The sequence below is a fragment of the Pongo pygmaeus genome, chromosome 2 (assembly GCF_028885625.2).
Source record: "Pongo pygmaeus isolate AG05252 chromosome 2, NHGRI_mPonPyg2-v2.0_pri, whole genome shotgun sequence".
In the NCBI taxonomy this organism is placed as follows: domain Eukaryota; kingdom Metazoa; phylum Chordata; class Mammalia; order Primates; family Hominidae; genus Pongo; species Pongo pygmaeus.
The window spans coordinates 181,043,259-181,061,450 of record NC_085930.1 but is presented as its reverse complement, the minus strand read 5'-3'; positions in this window follow the sequence as shown (position 1 = coordinate 181,061,450).

Here is an 18,192-nt window from a genome sequence, read left to right as displayed (position 1 = left end):
ACCTCTTAAGCCTGCTGATGATTGAATCAGTGGCTTAATAATGTGTTATTTTTAAAAGAACAGATTTATATTTACTTACAGCAAACACATTAAAATAATCTTAATTCAATGCAAAGCTTATTAAACATTCCTTTGTTTGGAGAATTTGGTCTCTTTGGACAATATTAGTTCAACAGAAGCTCCAGTTTGAGTCTAAGTAGACAGAACCTACCAGAAAACAACTTGGAGATGGGCTGAGAGGTGTTGTGGGAGAGACCTCACTATAAGGGAAAAAAAGAGTCGGCAATAAGAAACTTTAGACTTTGGAGGGGAGGGACAGTTCTGAGTTTCACATGTGGCTGTTAAATCACTTAGATTTAACGCCAAGCCCAAATCCCACTGGAATGATCTTTGATACCATAGAGAGAGAGAGAAAGCTCAGGGCTATCAGAAATAAAAACCAAGAGCAGCTTTATTTGCCGTGCTGAAGCAGAACTGGCTGGCTGTACAATGGCAAGAGAGGAATGAAACATTCTCGCCCACTTCCCAATACAACATCTTGCAACTTTTAGCTCTTGACATAAATGGCTTTGTTGCCTCTGCTATCACAGCGACAGTGGGACCCACAGATACGGCAGCATGCAGTGGCGGTCCAATGGATAATGACACAACAGGAGTAGCATGAGCAGAGGGAGAGCGCTTCATAAGCACATACCACACCTCTCCAGGGCCAACTCGACCTACATGAGTGGCACAGGCAACTGAGGTCCTGCAGATGCAGGTGGGGTGAGTGAGGGCCCATAGAATTTGAGTTTGGATCATTAATGTGACTCCATTAGTACACTCATGGAATAAACACAATCCTGAGTTTTGTGCTGGGGCAAAAGGTAGGAATGCCTAAAGTTAAATTGAAGGACAGCATGACTTTGTGTCGTCTTTTTTTTTTTCCACTCAAAATTGGATAGTTAGATGAAAATACTTTTAGACTATAATCTGGCCATGAGTAATGCATGCTTTTATGTTTTGACTGAATAAAAAGCAAATCGAGGATGTCAACTAGTATCTTCAACTGGTGTCTCCTAGTATCTTCCTTGTAAAGCAAATTAGTTACAGAATTTATAGTTGCAAGCACATTTCCCCGAGTTTTTCTGGTTTCATATTTTCTACTTCCTAAAAAGTACTTCTAACGTACTTGTGATGTAGATTTCTTCTTCATGCAGAACATACTTTAATATTCTTGTTTTTGGCAAGATTTTACATGAACATGTTACTTCCAGGAAGTAACTTATTAAAGTGACTTATTAAAAACATTAATAGAAACACCTTTATAGTATTCATAGGTGTTTAGTCTCTAAAATTATGTCAGATTGGACTTTAAAAAATCCTATAATTGCTAAAATTAGCACATTAAGAAACTCAACTTTTATCCTTTGTATCAAATAAGCACCATGAAAATGCATAGAAGATAAAGGGGATGACTTAAAAATGTAATATTTATTGATCTTTTTGAATTATAAAAAGAGCATTCTGATTGTAGGATTTTAGAAAAAATTGAAACACATTAATAAGAAAACAAGCCACAAACCTGATAATTCTAACCTGTTAGAGACAATCACTGTTATAATTTGGGAGTGTTTCATTTTTTAATTTTTCTATACATATTATGTATACATATAATAGAACAGGATAATATTGCATGATGGTTTTGATATCTGGTTGTTTTCCCGTTAACTGTATTTTCTCAGCTCTTATTTCTGTAGTAGTTTGGAAAGTATAATTACATATTTTCTTTCAGCGATTATCTTTTTGTTATTAAAAGCATTTTGAGATAATTTTATCTCTGTTTATCAAAGCCAATAATGTAACTGTATCTATTAACTACTGTCTGTGTGTAATGAGAAAACTTGCAGGCTTTTATTGTCCGGACTGTCTCATCCCACTTCACAATTTTGATTGAAGTAATCTGGGATATAGACCTAACTTATTACTGTTGTTTTACATTATTAACTTTTCTTCAAGACTTATTTTTGAAATTTATTTTGTTTTGTGCCTAGATTCACGACGGTTCTTAAGACTTTATTGTAGGTTTAACTAGTTTCCATTTCTTCCTAGTATCTCTTTATGGTATGATGCCCTAATTCTTGAGTTCTTTATCTGGATCTCACTCTAGGTAGGCTGGATGGTATCACTAAACTATGAGGATGATACTTTCTGAGCACTGGTTTAAAGAAGAATGTTGGTCTTTCCTACAAACAACCTTTTGACTAAGAACATAATTTCTCTCTCTCTCTCTTTTTTTTTTTTTTTTTAAGAGATAGAGTCTCTCTATGTTGTCCAGGCTGGAGTGCAGTGGCCACTCACTGGCACGGTCATTGTGTACTACAGCCTTGAACCCCTGAGCTCAAGCGACCCTCCTGCCCCAGCCTCCTGAGTATCTGAGACTCAAGTGTGTGCTACCGTGTCTAACTGAGTATATAATTCTAAATTCTTTTCCTTCCCAGTGTGGAAGCCAGTTTACTGCTGCTATTTAGTTATCTGGGGGAGAAATCTATAGTTATTCTTTATTTAGGTTAGTGGTTCTCAATTCTGGCTGCACATTCAAACCACTGGGGGAGATTTTTTAAAAATCTCAGTGCCCAAGCTCCATCCCAGGATAATTAAATCAGAATCTCTAAGGATGGGGTCCAGACACGTTATTTTTAAAATTAAAATTAAATTAAATTAAATTTTTTATTTATTATTGTTTTTCAAGACAGAGTCTTACTGTCGCCCAGACTGGGGTGCAGTGGTGCGATCTCAGCTCACTGGAACTTCCGCTCCCTGGTTTAAGTAATTCTCCTGCCTCAGCCTCCAGAGTAGCTGAGATTACAGGTGTGTGCCACCACACCCAGCTAACTTTTGTATTTTAAGTAGACACAGGGTTTCAGCATGTTGGCCAGGCTGGTCTCAAACTCCTGACCTTGTGATCCACCCACCTTTGCCTCCCAAAGTGCTGGGATTACAGGCGTAAGCCACCATGCCTGGCCAGACACATTATTTTTTAAAGGCTCAACCAATGATTTTAACGCATAGTCAGAGCCATGGAATAGTGCTTAAGACATAAACTGTGTTTTCCTATCTGGGCATTTATAGAATTTTTTTTTGTTTTCCTTAAATCTTGAAACATTCAACAGGATATGTCAGGTGCCAATATCTCTTCATTAATTCTGCCTGATAACCTTTAATTTTATAAGCGCAGCAATTTCCCTCTATTGTTTATTTGAATATTGCTTTCACCACATTCATTCTATTTTTTCTTTCTTGGATCCTTAGAACTTGTTGATTGGATATCTTAGTCTGTTTGGGCTAATACAACAAAATGCCATAAACTGGGTGGCTTATAAGCAACAGAAATATACTTGTGTTTTCCGTACAATCTCTTTCTTATTCCAGTATTTATGGATACTGGAAGTCCAAGATCAAGGTGCCCATAGTTTGGATATCTGGTGAGGGGCTGTTTCCTTGTTCATAAATTTCTTCTCCTGGCAGGGTGCGGTGGCTCATGTCTGTAATCCCAGCACTTTGGGAGGCCGAGGCGGGCAGATCACCTGAGGTGGGGAGTTCGAGACCAGCCTGACCAACACGGAGAAACCCTGTCTCTACTAAAAATACAAAATTAGCAGGGCGTGGTGGCGCATACCTGTAATCCCAGCTATTAGGGAGGCTGAGCCAGGAGAATTGCTTGAACCCAGGAGGAGGACGTTGCAGTGAGCCGAGATTGTGCCACAGCACTCCAGCCTGGGTAACAAGAGTGAAACTCCGTCTAAAAAAAAAAAAATCTTCTCCCTGTGTCCTCATGTGGTGGAAGGGGGAAGAGGTCTTTCTGGGTCTTATTTCATACACTAATCCTATGATGGTGCTGCCTTCATGACTTACTCACATACCAAAGGCTCCACCTCATAATGCCATCACCTCGGGGGTTAGGGTTCCATAAATGAATTTGGGGAGACACAAACATTCAGTCTGTAGCACTGGAATTCTTGGATCCTCTCTCATATTTTTCTTTTTTCTCCCCCTTTTTTCTTCCTGAGACAGAATCTCTCTCTGTCACCTAGCTGGAGTGCAGTGACATGAAAATAGCTCACTGCAGCCTCAACCACTTGGGCTCAAGTGATGTTTCCACCTTAGCCTCCCAAGTAGCTAGGACTACAGGTGTGTACCACCACACTTGGTTAATTTTTAATTTTCCTGTAGGGACTGGGTCACCCTATGTTGCCCGGCTGGTCTCAAACTCCTGTGTTGCCCAGGCTAGTCTCAAACTCCTGGGCTTAAGCAATCTTCCTGCCTTGGCCTCCCAAAGTGCTGAGATTACAAGTGGAAGCCACCATGCCTGGCTTATATTCTTATGTGTTAATTTTATTTTCTGTGGTTGTCAATCTGCTGTCTGTTGCCTTTGACAAGATTTATAATTCTGCAGTTGTGTTTTCCATACAATCTCTTTCTTATTTCAGGATGTTTCTTTTTTGTGGGCACTTGCTCCAGTTTTATAAATACAAACTTCCTTTGAATTTTGTTGAACATATAAATGAGAAATCCCTTACAATGTCTTGCTGTTATTATCAGAATACATGTCCACCGATTATCCATAAGGTAGTCTTTTGCATTTTACTGTAGTTTCATTTATGTTTAACAGAGCCTTGCCTTGATCAAAATTTAGTCAGACTCCTTCGAACTCTCTTCTCCACCAGGCCCTGATTTTGGGCTTCCATGTTCATCTCTGCGTTGTCCAATTTTAGCAAGAATTCTGTTGTCAGTTTATCAAGGATCCTCTATTCTCAATAGGTGATGACCCGTGATACCTGACTGGGTTCCTCATCCTCCACCATCTTCCAGGTGATATCTAATCATCTCGGCCTGCCTTTAGCAAGATTCCTGTTAGATTGGTTTCAGTTAGAATGTTCCCTTGCCTCTGATGTTTCCTCTTACTAATTTTCTACCTACTGACCTGCACCCAGCTCCTTGGCTATAAATTCCCACTTTTCCGTGTCATATTCTGATCTGAGCCAGATATCTCTTCCCTACTACAAAACTCCATTGTATAGCCCCCCTCCTTGAATAGATGATTCGTTATTGTTCTTTAGCAAGTGACCTGAATAATTTTTTTCTGTAATATGTTCTCAGTTTGGGTGTTTATAAAGCAGTAAATATTGGTTCTGGGTCTTTTCTGGATTATAGACCCCATTGAGAACTTAATTAATGGTCACATCATAACATTTGCATATAACTTCATAGACAAACCACTCAAAGCTCTGTGATGTCTACATGAAGGCCCATGGACCCCATGATAGACTCTTGATCTAAATTAACTTCTATCCTTGCTCAATATTGACTTATAATGAAATGGCAGGTGAGAGAGACTGGCTCAGAAATTGGACAAGCACTCCTGCTCACATCTTTCAAGTCCATGGTGTTATCGCCACTGTTCTGGGCTTGGTTCGGTGAAACCCCTCTAAGGTAAAGGGTTTTAGTGGTGTCCTGACAGGGTGTTTGTTAATTTCCAGTCACTCATTCTTGCCCTGTAGGTGTAATGGACTGTCTAACACCTAGAAGAAATCATTTGGATTTTCTAGCAAGTGGTCACATATCTCCATCTTCTAAGTTTTTACTTAGAAATTTAAGTGGCAATGACTATGAAGAAATTTAAGAATGCAACGATTCCATCAAGAAAGGAAGCATCACTCTTTTTCCAAACAGGTGCACAGCCACCACCTCTAGACCCTGTGATGCCTGTGAGGTGATGTGCTCTTCTGCGCCTTTACCTTTTTCATTCTGTAGATGCAGCTCCATTGGATTTAGGGTTCTAATAAAGGAAGGAAGAAGTGTGAGACAAAATTATTTTCCTTCCTTTGCAGGTAAAAAAAATATTTTTTTTCTGCCTGGCTTTTTACAGTGTTTTAATTTTTAATTTTTGTGGGTACATAGTAGGTATATATATTTATGGAGTACATGAGATATTTTGACACAGGTATGCAATGCGTAATAATCACATCATGGGAAATAGAGACTCTATTACCTCCAACATTTATCCTTTGTGTTGCAAACAATCCATACTCTTTTAGTTATTTTAATATGCACAATTAAATTATTATTGACTATAATCACTCTGTTGTGCTATCAAATACTGGATCTTATTTATTAGATTTTTTTCAAACCCATTAGTCATCTGCACTTTCATCCCACTCCCCTACTACCCTTCTCCAGCCTCTTAGTAACCATCTTTCTACTCTCTATTTTTAGCTCCTACAAATAAGTGAGAACATGTGAAATTTGTCTTTCTGTGCCTGACTTATTTCACATAACATAATGACCTCCAGTTCCATCTATGTTATTGCAAATGATAAGATCTCATTCTTTTTTTGGGGGGAGGGTGAGGGAGGGATACATATATATTATCAAAGGACTTAAAAAGACTTTTTAAAATTGTTCATTTCCATGTGGTTTTTGTCTTTGGTTCTGTTTATATGCTGGATTACATTTATTGATTTGCGTATATTGAACCAGCCTTGCATCCCAGGGATGAAGCCTACTTGATCATGGTGGATAAGCTTTTTGATGTGCTGCTGGATTCGGTTTGCCAGTATTTTATTGAGTATTTTTGCATCAATGTTCATCAAGGATATTGGTCTAAAATTCTCTTTTTTGGTTGTGTCTCTGCCCAGCTTTGGTATCAGGATGATGCTGGCCTCATAAAATGAGTTAGGGAGGATTCCCTCTTTTTCTAATGATTGGAATAGTTTCAGAAGGAATGGTACCAGTTCCTCCTTGTACCTCTGGTAGAATTCGGCTGTGAATCCATCTGGTCCTGGACTCTTTTTGGTTGGTAAGCTATTGATTATTGCCACAATTTCAGATCCTGTTATTGGTCTACTCAGAGATCCAATTTCTTCCTGGTTTAGTCTTGGGAGAGTGTATGTGTCGAGGAATTTATCCATTTCTTCTAGATTTTCTAGTTTATTTGCATAGAGGTGTTTGTAGTATTCTCTGATGGTAGTTTGTATTTCTGTGGGATTGGTGGTGATATCCCCTTTATCATTTTTTATTGCATCTATTTGATTCTTCCCTCTTTTTTTCTTTATTAATGTTGCTAGCGGTCTATCAATTTTGTTGATCCTTTCGAAAAACCAGCTCCTGGATTCATTAATTTTTTGAAGGGTTTTTTGTGTCTCTATTTCCTTCAGTTCTTCTCTGATTTTAGTTATTTCTTGCCTTCTGCTAGCTTTTGAATGTGTTTGCTCTTGCTTTTCTAGTTCTTTTAATTGTGATGTTAGGGTGTCAATTTTGGATCTTTCCTGCTTTCTCTTGTGGGCATTTAGTGCTATAAATTTCCCTCTACACACTGCTTTGAATGCATCCCAGAGATTCTGGTATGTTGTGTCTTTGTTCTCGTTGGTTTCAAAGAACATCTTTATTTCTGCCTTCATTTCGTTATGTACCCAGTAGTCATTCAGGAGCAGGTTGTTCAGTTTCCATGTAGTTGAGTGGTTTTGAGTGAGATTCTTAATCCTGAGTTCTAGCTTGATTGCACTGTGATCTGAGAGATAGTTTGTTACAATTTCTGTTCTTTTACATTTACTGAGGAGAGCTTTACTTCCAAGTATGTGGTCAATTTTGGAATAGTTGTGGTGAAAAAAATGTATATTCTGTTGATTTGGGGTGGAGAGTTCTGTAGATGTCTATTAGGTCTGCTTGGTGCAGAGCTGAGTTCAATTCCTGAGTATCCTTGTTGACTTTCTGTCTCGTTGATCTGTCTAATGTTGACAGTGGGGTGTTAAAGTCTCCCATTATTAATGTGTGGGAGTCTAAGTCTCTTTGTAGGTCACTCAGGACTTGCTTTATGAATCTGGGTGCTCCTGTATTGGGTGCATATATATTTAGGATAGTTAGCTCTCCTTGTTGAATTGATCCCTTTACCATTATGTAATGGCCTTCTTTGTCTCTTTTGATCTTTGTTGGTTTAAAGTCTGTTTTATCAGAGACTAGGATTGCAACCCCTGCCTTTTTTTGTTTTCCATTTGCTTGGTAGATCTTCCTCCATCCTTTTATTTTGAGCCTATGTGTGTCTCTGCACGTGAGATGGGTTTCCTGAATACAGCACACTGATGGGACTTGACTCTATCCAATTTGCCAGTCTGTCTCTTTTAATTGGAGCATTTAGTCCATTTACATTTAAAGTTAATATTGTTATGTGTGAATTTGATCCTGTCATTATGATGTTAGCTGGTTATTTTGCTCGTTAGTTGATGCAGTCTCTTCCTAGTCTCGATGGTCTTTACATTTTGGCATGATTTTGCAGCAGCTGGTACCAGTTGTGCCTTTCCATGTTTAGTGCTTCCTTCAGGAGCTCTTTTAGGGCAGGCCTGGTGGTGACAAAATCTCTCAGCATTTGCTTGTCTGTAAAGTATTTTATTTCTCCTTCACTTATGAAGCTTAGTTTGGCTGGATATGAAATTCTGGGTTGAAAATTCTTTTCTTTAAGAATGTTGAATATTGGCCCCCACTCTCTTCTGGCTTGCAGAGTTTCTGCTGAGAGATCTGCTGTTAGTCTGATGGGCTTCCCTTTGAGGGTAACCCAACCTTTCTCTCTGGCTGCCCTTAACATTTTTTCCTTCATTTCAACTTTGGTGAATCTGACAATTATGTGTCTTGGAGTTGCTCTTCTCGAGGAGTATCTTTGTGGTGTTCTCTGTGTTTCCTGAATCTGAATGTTGGCCTGCCTTGCTAGATTGGGGAAGTTCTCCTGGATAATATCCTGCAGAGTGTTTTCCAACTTGGTTCCCTTCTCCCTGTCACTTTCAGGTACACCAATCAGATGTAGATTTGGTCTTTTCACATAGTCCCATATTTCTTGGAGGCTTTGCTCATTTCTTTTTATTCTTTTTTCTCTAAACTTCCCTTCTCGCTTCATTTCATTCATTTCATCTTCCATTGCTGATACCCTTTCTTCCACTTGATCGCATCGGCTCCTGAGGCTTCTGCATTCTCCACGTAGTTCTCGAGCCTTGGTTTTCAGCTCCATCAGCTCCTTTAAGCACTTCTCTGTATTGGTTATTCTAGTTATACATTCTTCTAAATTTTTTTCAAAGTTTTCAACTTCTTTGCCTTTGGTTTGAATATCCTCCCATAGCTCGGAGTAATTTGATCGTCTGAAGCCTTCTTCTCTCAGCTCGTCAAAGTCATTCTCCGTCCAGCTTTGTTCCGTTGCTGGTGAGGAACTGCGTTCCTTTGGAAGAGGAGAGGCGCTCTGCTTTTTAGAGTTTCCAGTTTTTCTGCTCTGTTTTTTCCCCATCTTTGTGGTTTTATCTACTTTTGGTCTTTGATGATGGTGATGCACAGATGGGTTTTTGGTGTGGATGTCCTTTCTGTTTGTTAGTTTTCCTTCTAACAGACAGGACCCTTAGCTGCAGGTCTGTTGGAGTACCCGGCTGGCCGTGTGAGGTGTCAGTTTGCCCCTGCTTGGGGGGTGCCTCCCAGTTAGGCTGCTCGGGGGTCAGGGACCCACTTGAGGAGGCAGGCTGCCCGTTCTCAGATCTCCAGCTGCGTGCTGGGAGAACCACTGCTCTCTTCAAAGCTGTCAGACAGGGACATTTAAGTCTGCAGAGGTTACTGCTGTCTTTTTGTTTGTCTGTGCCCTGCCCCCAGAGGTGGAGCCTACAGAGGCAGGCAGGCTTCCTTGAGCTGTGGTGGGCTCCAACCAGTTCGAGCTTCCCAGCTGCTTTGTTTACCTAAGCAAGCCTGGGCAATGGCAGGCGCCCCCTCCCCCAGCCTCGCTGCCGCCTTGCAGTTTGATCTCAGACTGCTGTGCTAGCAATCAGCAAGACTCCGTGGGCGTAGGACCCTCTGAGCCAGGTGCGGGATATAATCTCCTGGTGCGCCGTTTTTTAAGCCCATCAGAAAAGCACAGTATTGGGGTGGGAGTGACCTGATTTTCCAGGTGCCGTCTGTCACCCCTTTCTTTGACTAGGACTCCCTGACCCCTTGTGCTTCCCGAGTGAGGCAATGCCTTGCCCTTCTTCAGCTCGCGCATGGTGCACGCACCAACTGACCTGAGCCCACTGTCTGGCACTCCCTAGTGAGACGAACCCGGTACCTCAGATGGAAATGCAGAAATCACCCGTCTTCTGCATCGCTCACACTGGGAGCTGTAGACCGGAGCTGTTCCTGTTCGGCCATCTTGGCTCCTCCCTGCTAAAATTGTTCATTTCCATAGGTTCGTGGGGAACAGGTGGTATTTAGTTACATGAGTAAGATCCTTAATGGTGATTTGATGCACCTATCACTCAAGCAATATACACTGAACCCAATTTGTAGTCTTTTATCCCTCACCCCCTTCCTACCCTTTCCCGCTGAGTCCCCGAAGTCCATTGTATCATTCTTAGGCCTTTGCATCCTCATAGCTTATCTCCCACTTATGAGTGAGAACATACAATGTCTGGTTTTCCATTCCTGAGTTACTTCACTTAGAACAATAGTCTCTAGTCCCATCCAGGTTGCTGCAAATGCCATTAATTCATTCCTTTTTGTAGCTGAGTAGTATTCCATCATATATATATACACCACAGCTTTTTATCCACTTGTTGATTGATGGGCATTTGGGCTGGTTCCACTTTTTTTTTTTTTTTGAGATGGATTCTTGCTTTGTCACCAAGGCTGGAGTGCAGTGGCACCATCTTGGCTCACTGCAACCTCCACCTCCCGGGTTCAAGAGATTCTCCTGCCTCGGCCTCCCATGTAGCTGGGACTACAGGTGCCTGCCACCATGCCCAGCTAATTTTTGTATTTTTAATAGAGATGGGGTTTCACTTTGTTGGCCAGGCTTGTCTCAAACTCCTGACCTCAGGTGATCCACCTGTCTCGGCTACCCATAGTGCTGGGATTACACGCATGAGCCACTGTGTGTGTCCTTGGTTCCACATTATCGTAATTGTGAATTGTGTTGCTATAGACATGCATGTGCAAGTGTCTTTTTCGTATAATGACTTCTTTTCTGCTGGGTGGATACCCAGTAGTGGGATTGCTGGATCAAATGGTAGTTCTACTTTTAGTTCTTTAAGGAATCTCTACAATGTTTTCCATAGTGGCTGTATTAGTTTATATTCCCACCAGCAGTGTAGAAGTGTTCCCTTTCCACTGCATCCATGCCAATGTCTATTATTTTTTGATTATTTGATTATGGCCATTTTTGTGGGAGTAAGGTGGTATTGCATTGCGGTTTTGATTTGCTTTTCCCTGATCATTAGTGATATTCAGCATTTTTTCATATGTTTCTTGGCCATTTGTATATCTTCTTTTGAGAACTGTCTATTCATGTCCTTAGCCCGCTTTTTGATGGGATTGTTTGTTTTTTTTGTTGCTAATTTGTCTGAGTTTTTGTAGATTCTGGATATTAGTCCTTTGTCTGATGTATAGATTGTGAAGATTTTCTCCCATTCTGTGGATTGTTTGTTTATTCTGCTGACTGTTCCTTTTGCTGTGCAAAAGCTCTTTAGTTTAATTAAGTTCCATTTATTTTCATTCTGTTGCATTTGCTTTTGGGTTCTTGGCCACAAAATCTTTGCCAAGCCAATGTCTAGAAGAGTTTTTCCAGTGTTATCTTCTAGAATTTTTATAGTTTCAGGTCTTAGATTTAAGCCCTTGATCCATCTTGAGTTGATTTTTGTGTAAGGTGAGAGATGAAGATCTAGTTTTATTCTCCTACATGTGGCTTGCCAATTATCCCAGCACCACTTGTTGAATAGGGTGTCCTTTCCCCACTTTATGTTTTTGTTTTCTTTGTCCAAGACCAGTTGCCTGTAAATATTTGGGTTTATTTCTGGGTTCTCTATTCTGTTCCATTGATCTATGTGCCTACTTTTATACTAGTACCATGCTGTTTTGGTAACTATGGTTTGATAGTATAGTTTGAAATCAGGTAATGTGATGCCTTCAGATTTGTTCTTTTTGCCAAGTCTTGCTTTGGCTGTGCAGGCTTTTTTTGGTTCCATATGAATTTTAGGATTGTTTTTTATAGTTCTGTGAAGAATGATGGTGATATTTTGATGGGAATTGCATTGAATTTGTAGATTGCTTTTGGCAGTATGATCATTTTCACAATACTGATTCTATCCATCCATGAGCATGGGATGTGTTTCCTTTTGTTTGTGACATCTATGACTTCTTTCAGCAGTACTTTGTAGCTTTCCTTGTATAGGTCAATATACCTCCTTAGTTAGGTATATTCCTAAGTATTTTATTTTTTATTTTTGCAGCTATTATAAAAGGGGTTGAGTTCTTGATATGATTCTCAGCTTGGTCACTGTTGCTGTATAGCAGAGCTACTGATTTGTGTACATTAATTTTGTATCCTGAAGCTTTGCTGTATTCATTTATCAGTTTTAGGAGCTTTTTGGAGGAATCTTTGGGGTTTTCTAGGTATACAATCATATCATCAGCAAACAGTAACAGTTTAACTTCCTCTTTACCAATTTCGTTGCCCTTTATTTCTTTCTCTTGTCCGATTGCTCTGGCTAGCACTTCCAGTACTATGTTGAATAGAAATGGTGAAAGTGGGCATCCTTGTCCTGTTCCAGTTCTCAGAGGGAATGCTTTCAACTTTTCCCCATTCAGTATTATGTTGGCTGTGGTTTTGTCATAGATGGCTTTTATTACATTGAAACATGTCCCTTGTATGCTGATTTTGCTGAGGGTTTTACTCATAAAGGATTTTGTCAAATGCTTTTTCTCCATCTATTGAGATGATCATGTGATTTTTATTTTTAATTCTATTTATGTGGTGTATCACATTTATTGAGTTACACATGTTAAACCGTCCTTTGATCCTTGGTATGAAACCCACTTGATCATGGTGCATTATCTTTCTGATATGCTGTTGGATTCGGTTAGCTAGTATTTTGTTAAGGATTTTTGCATCTATGTTCATTAGGGATATTGGTCTGTAGTTTTCTTTTTTTGTTATGTCCTTTCCTGATTTTTGGTATTAGAGTGATAATGGTTTTATAGAATGATTTAGGGAGGATTTCCTCTTTTTCTATCTTGTAGAATAGTGTCAGTAGGATTGGTACCAATTATTCTTTGAATGTGGTTGAATTCAGCTGTAAATCCATCTGGTCCTGGACTTTTTTTTTGTTGGCAATTTTTTAAATAACTATTTCAATCTCACTGTTTGTTATTGGTCTGTTCAGGATTTCTAATGCTTTCTGATTTAAGCTAGGAGGGTTGTGCCTTTCCAGGAATTTATCCATCTCCTCGAGGTTGTCTAGTTTATGTACATAAAGGTGTTCATAGTAGCCTTGAATGATCTTTTGTATTTCTGTGGTGTTGGTTGTAATATCTACTGTTTCATTTCTAATTGAGCTTATTTGGGTCTTCTCTCTTCTTTTCTTGGTTAATCTTGCTAATGGTCTATCAATTTTACTTATCTTTTTAAAGAACCAGCTTTTCATTTCGTTTATCTTTTGCATTTTTTTTGTTCATTTTAACTTCATTTAATTCTGCTCTGATCTTGGTTATTTCCTTTCTTCTGCTGGGTTTGGGCTTGGTTTGTTTTTGTTTCTCTAGTTCCTTGAGGTGTGACCTTAGATTGTCTGTTTGTGCTCTTTCAGACTTTTTGATGATGTAGGCATTCAAGGCTATGAACTTTCCTCTTAGCACTGTCTTTGCTGTATCCCAGAGGTTTTGATACGTTGTGTCACTATTATCATTTAAGTTTGAATAATTTTTTAATTTTCATTTTGATTTTGTTGTTGACGCAGTAATCATTCAGGAGCAGGTTATTTAATTTCCATGTATTTGCATTGTTTTGAAGGTTACTTTTGAAGTTGATTTCCAGTTTTATTCCACTCTCTCAGTGGTCTGAGAGAGTACTTGATATAATTTAAATTTTCTTAAATTTATTGAGACTTGTTTCATGGCCTATCATATGGTCTCTCCTGGAGAAAATTCCATGCACTGATGAACAGAATGTGTATTCTGTGGTTGCTGGGTAGAATGCTCTGTAAATATCTGTTAAGTCCATTTTTCCAGGGTGTAGTTTAAATCCATTGTTTCTTTGTTGACTTTCCTCTTGATGACCAGTCTAGTGCTGTCAGTGGAATATTGAAGTCTCTCACTGTTATTGTGTTGCTGTCTATCTCATTTCCTAGGTCTAATAGTAATTGTTTTATATATATATTGGAGCTCCAGTGTTAGGTGCATATGTGTTTAGGATTGTGATATTTTCCTATTGGACAAGGCCTTTTATCATTATATAATGTCCCTCTTTGTCTTTTTTAACTGCTGTTGCTTTAAAGTTTGTTTTGTCTGATATAAGAATAGCTCCTGCTTGCTTTTGGTGTCCATTTGCATGGAATGTCTTTTTCCACCCCTTTACCTTAAGTTTATGTGTGATAGATGAGTCTCTTGAAGGTAGCAGATACTTGGTTGGTGAATTCTTATCCATTCTGCAATTCTGTATCTTTTAAGTGGAGCATTTAGGCCATTTACATTCAATGTTAGTATTGACATGTGAGTTACTATTCCATTCATTGTGCTATTTGTTGTCTATATACCTTGGGTTTTGTTTGTTTGTTTGTTTTATAGGTCCTGGGAGGTTTATGCTTTAAAGAGAGTCTATTTTGATGTGTTTCCAGGATTTGTTTCCAGATTTAGAGCTTCTTTTAGCAGTTCTTATAGTGCTGGCTTGGTAGTGGCAACTTCTGTCAGCATTTGTTTGTCTGCAAAAGACTGTATTTATCCTTCATTTATGAAGCTTAGTTTTGCTGGATGCAAAATTCTTGGCTGATAATTATTTTGTTAAGGAGGCTGAAGATAGGGCCCCAATACCTTCTAGCTTGTAGGGTTTCTACTGATAAATCTGTTGTTAATCTGATAGGTTTTCCTTTATAGGTTACCTGGTGTTTTTGCCTCACAGCTCTTAAGATCCTTTTCTTTGTCTTGACTTTAGATAACCTGATGACAGTATGCCTAGGTGATGATCTTTTCGTGATGAATTTCCCAGGTGTTCTTTGAGTTTTTTTTTTTTTTTTTTTTTTTTTTTCTGAGACAGAGTTTCACTCTTGTTGCCCAGGCTGGAGTGCAATGGCATGATCTTGGTCTCTGAGCTTCTTGTACTTGGATGTCTAGGTCTCTAGCAAGGCCGGGGAAGTTTTCCTTGATATTCCCCCAAATATGTTTTCCAAACTTTTAGATATCTCTTCTTCCTCAGGAATGCCAATTATTTTTAGGTTTGGTCATTTAACATAATCCCAAACTTCTTGGAGACTTTGTTCATTTTATTTTATTCTTTTCTCTTTGTCTTTGTTGGATTGAGTTAATTCAAACACCTTGTCTTTGAGTTCTGAAGTTCTTTCTTCTGCTTGTCTGATTCTATTGCTGAGACTTTCCAGAACATTTTGCATTTCTCTAAGGGTGTTCTCTATTTCCCGAAGTTGTGATTGTTTTTTATTTATGCTATCTATTTCACTGAATATTTCTCCCCTAATTTCTTGTATCATTTTTTAAATTTCCTTAAATTGGACTTCACCTTTCTCTGGTGCCTCCTTGATTAGCTTTATAATCAACCTTCAGAATTCTTTTTTCAGGTAAATCAGGGATTTCTTCTGGGTTTGAACCCATTGCTGGTGAGCTAGTGTGATTTTTTGGGGGCTGTTAAAGAATCTTGTTTTGTCATATTACCAGAATTATTTTTCTGATTCCTTCTCATTTGGGTAGGCTATGTCAGAGGAGAGGTCTGTGGCTCAAGGCTGCTATTCAGATTCTATTGTCCCACATTGTGTTCCCTTAATGTCTTCCCTTTTTCCTAGGGATGTGGCTTCCTGAGAACTGAGCTGTAGTGATTGTTACTTCTTTTCTGGATCTAGCCACCCAGCAGGGCTACCAGGCTCTGAGCCGGTACTGGGGGTTGTCTGCACAGAGTGCTGTGATGTGAACTGTCTTCAGGTCTCTCCGCCAGGGATACCAGCACAGTATTTGGGTCCACAGGAGCAATCCGCTTCCTTCAGAAGGTCTGTGGATTCTCTCGGCTTTCCTGGTATATTCATGCAATAGTTCTGGAGCAAAAGTTCACAATGCAAGTCCTCACATGCTGCTCTGTCCATCTGAGTGGGAGCTGAAATCCAGTCATGCCTCCTATTCACCATTTTCCTTCCTTCAGTTGATCTCATTCTTTTCTATAGCTGAATAGTACTCCATTATGTATATGTACCACATTTGCTTTATCCTTTCATCTGTTGATGGACACTTAGGTTGCTTTCAAATGTTGGCGATTGTTAATAGTGCTGCAATAAACATCAGGAGTGAAGATATCTCTTTGATATACTAATTTTCTTTCTTTGGGTTTTGTTTTCCCTTTCATTTTTCTTTTTCTTTTTTTTTTTTTTTAGATAGAGTCTCATCTTGCTTTGTTGCCCAGGCTGGAGTGCAGTGGTGTGATCTGGACTCACTGCAACCTCTGCCTTCTGGGTTCAAGTGATTCTCCTGCCTCAACCTCCCGAGTAGCTGGGATTATAGACACGCACCACCACACCCAGCTAATTTTTGTATTTTTAGTAGAGACAGGGTTTCACCATGTTGGCCAGGCTGGTCTTGAACTCCTGACCTTGTGATCTGCCCGCCTCAGCCTCCCAAAGTGGTGGGACTACAGGCATGAGCCACTGTGCCCAGCCTTGTTTTCCCTTTCTTATTTACTACAGGAAAATTAATTAAGCTTGTCAACCATATTAATTATTCTGTTTTCTGCCTTGTTAATTCTGTTCTCCACTGCTTCCAGTTCAGCATGCAGTTTCACAATTGCATAGTTATTTTGAAAATGTTCTTTCTTTAGTCACCTGGTTCTCCTTTTAGTCACCTGATTTCCCTTTCTAGCTTAGCTAATTCTTTTCTCAACTCTGCCTGTTACTGATCAATTTATCTTTTATCACTTTTTTCAGAGTATACATGCATTTTGAAAATTAAGAGCACAATATAGATGCATTTAAAAATTTATGTTTCTAAAGTAGATAGGTTTCTATAGTCTGATCTTCCTCCACCTTTTGCCTGCTATGTTTTCTTTCCTTTACACTACAAATTCTCCTGTGGGGTTATGGAAGAATCTGCTAGTTGTCCCTGTGTGTTCCAGCCTTCCTGGTAGCTAGATGTGCTCATAAAACTAAGTTCCAGGGGCTTATGCCTGTAATCCCAACACTTTGGGAGCCTGAGGTGGGCAGATCACTTGAGGTTAGGAATTCGAGACCAGCCTGATCAACATGGTGAAACTCAGTCTCTACTAAAAATACAAAAACTAGCTGGGCATGGTGGTGCATGCCTGTAATCCCAGCTACTCAAGAGGCTGAGACAGGAGAGTAGCTTGAACCCGGGAGGCAGAGGTTGCAGTGAGCCAAGATCATGCCACTGCACTCCAGCCTGGGCAACAGAGCGAGACTCTGCCTCAAAACAAAAACCAAACAAAACAAAAACTAAGTTCCAGCCAAAGGGATATAAATGGATATGCTATGTACAACTTCTGAGGAGTGTCTTTAAATAGAAGGAGGAGTGCCTCTTTGCCATATTTTCTTGTAGCTGGAATTCAGATGTAATGACTATAGCTCAAGCAACCTTCTTCCACAGTGAGGTAGAAAACAAGTGCCAAGGATGGCAGAATAGTAAAATAGAAGCATCCCAGGTCCTTGACACTATTGAGCACTGTAGCAGCTCTCAACTGCCTGCTTTTGAACTTCTTTTAGATGACAGTGAACTAAATTTCATCTTGTTTAAGTTAGCATTATTTTGAGTTTTCTGTCACAGCTAAACCTAGCCCTAGCTATGTGAGAGTTTTCTGTTTATTTATAATTAAGCAATGAAAATTTGTTCTAGTTATCTCCCCCACAAAAGCAGGTGAAGGGATTTTTAAAAACCTTTTCCTTCTTTTTTGGGGAATACTTTAAGGGATCTCTTAAATCTGAAAAGGAGGATTGTGACTAGTTTCTTAATCTAACAATTTCAGGGAGTCAGGACCATGTATAAACCTGGAAAGGCACCTCTTTCCTACATCTCCACCCTTTTTTAGTAAGACTGTAACTTACATATCATAACGTTAAGTGTATGGCTTATTGAATTTTAAGATATGTATATATTCATATAATCACTATCCAGATATAGAAAGAAAATATTTCCTGCAACCCAACAGGGTCTCTCTTGCCCTCC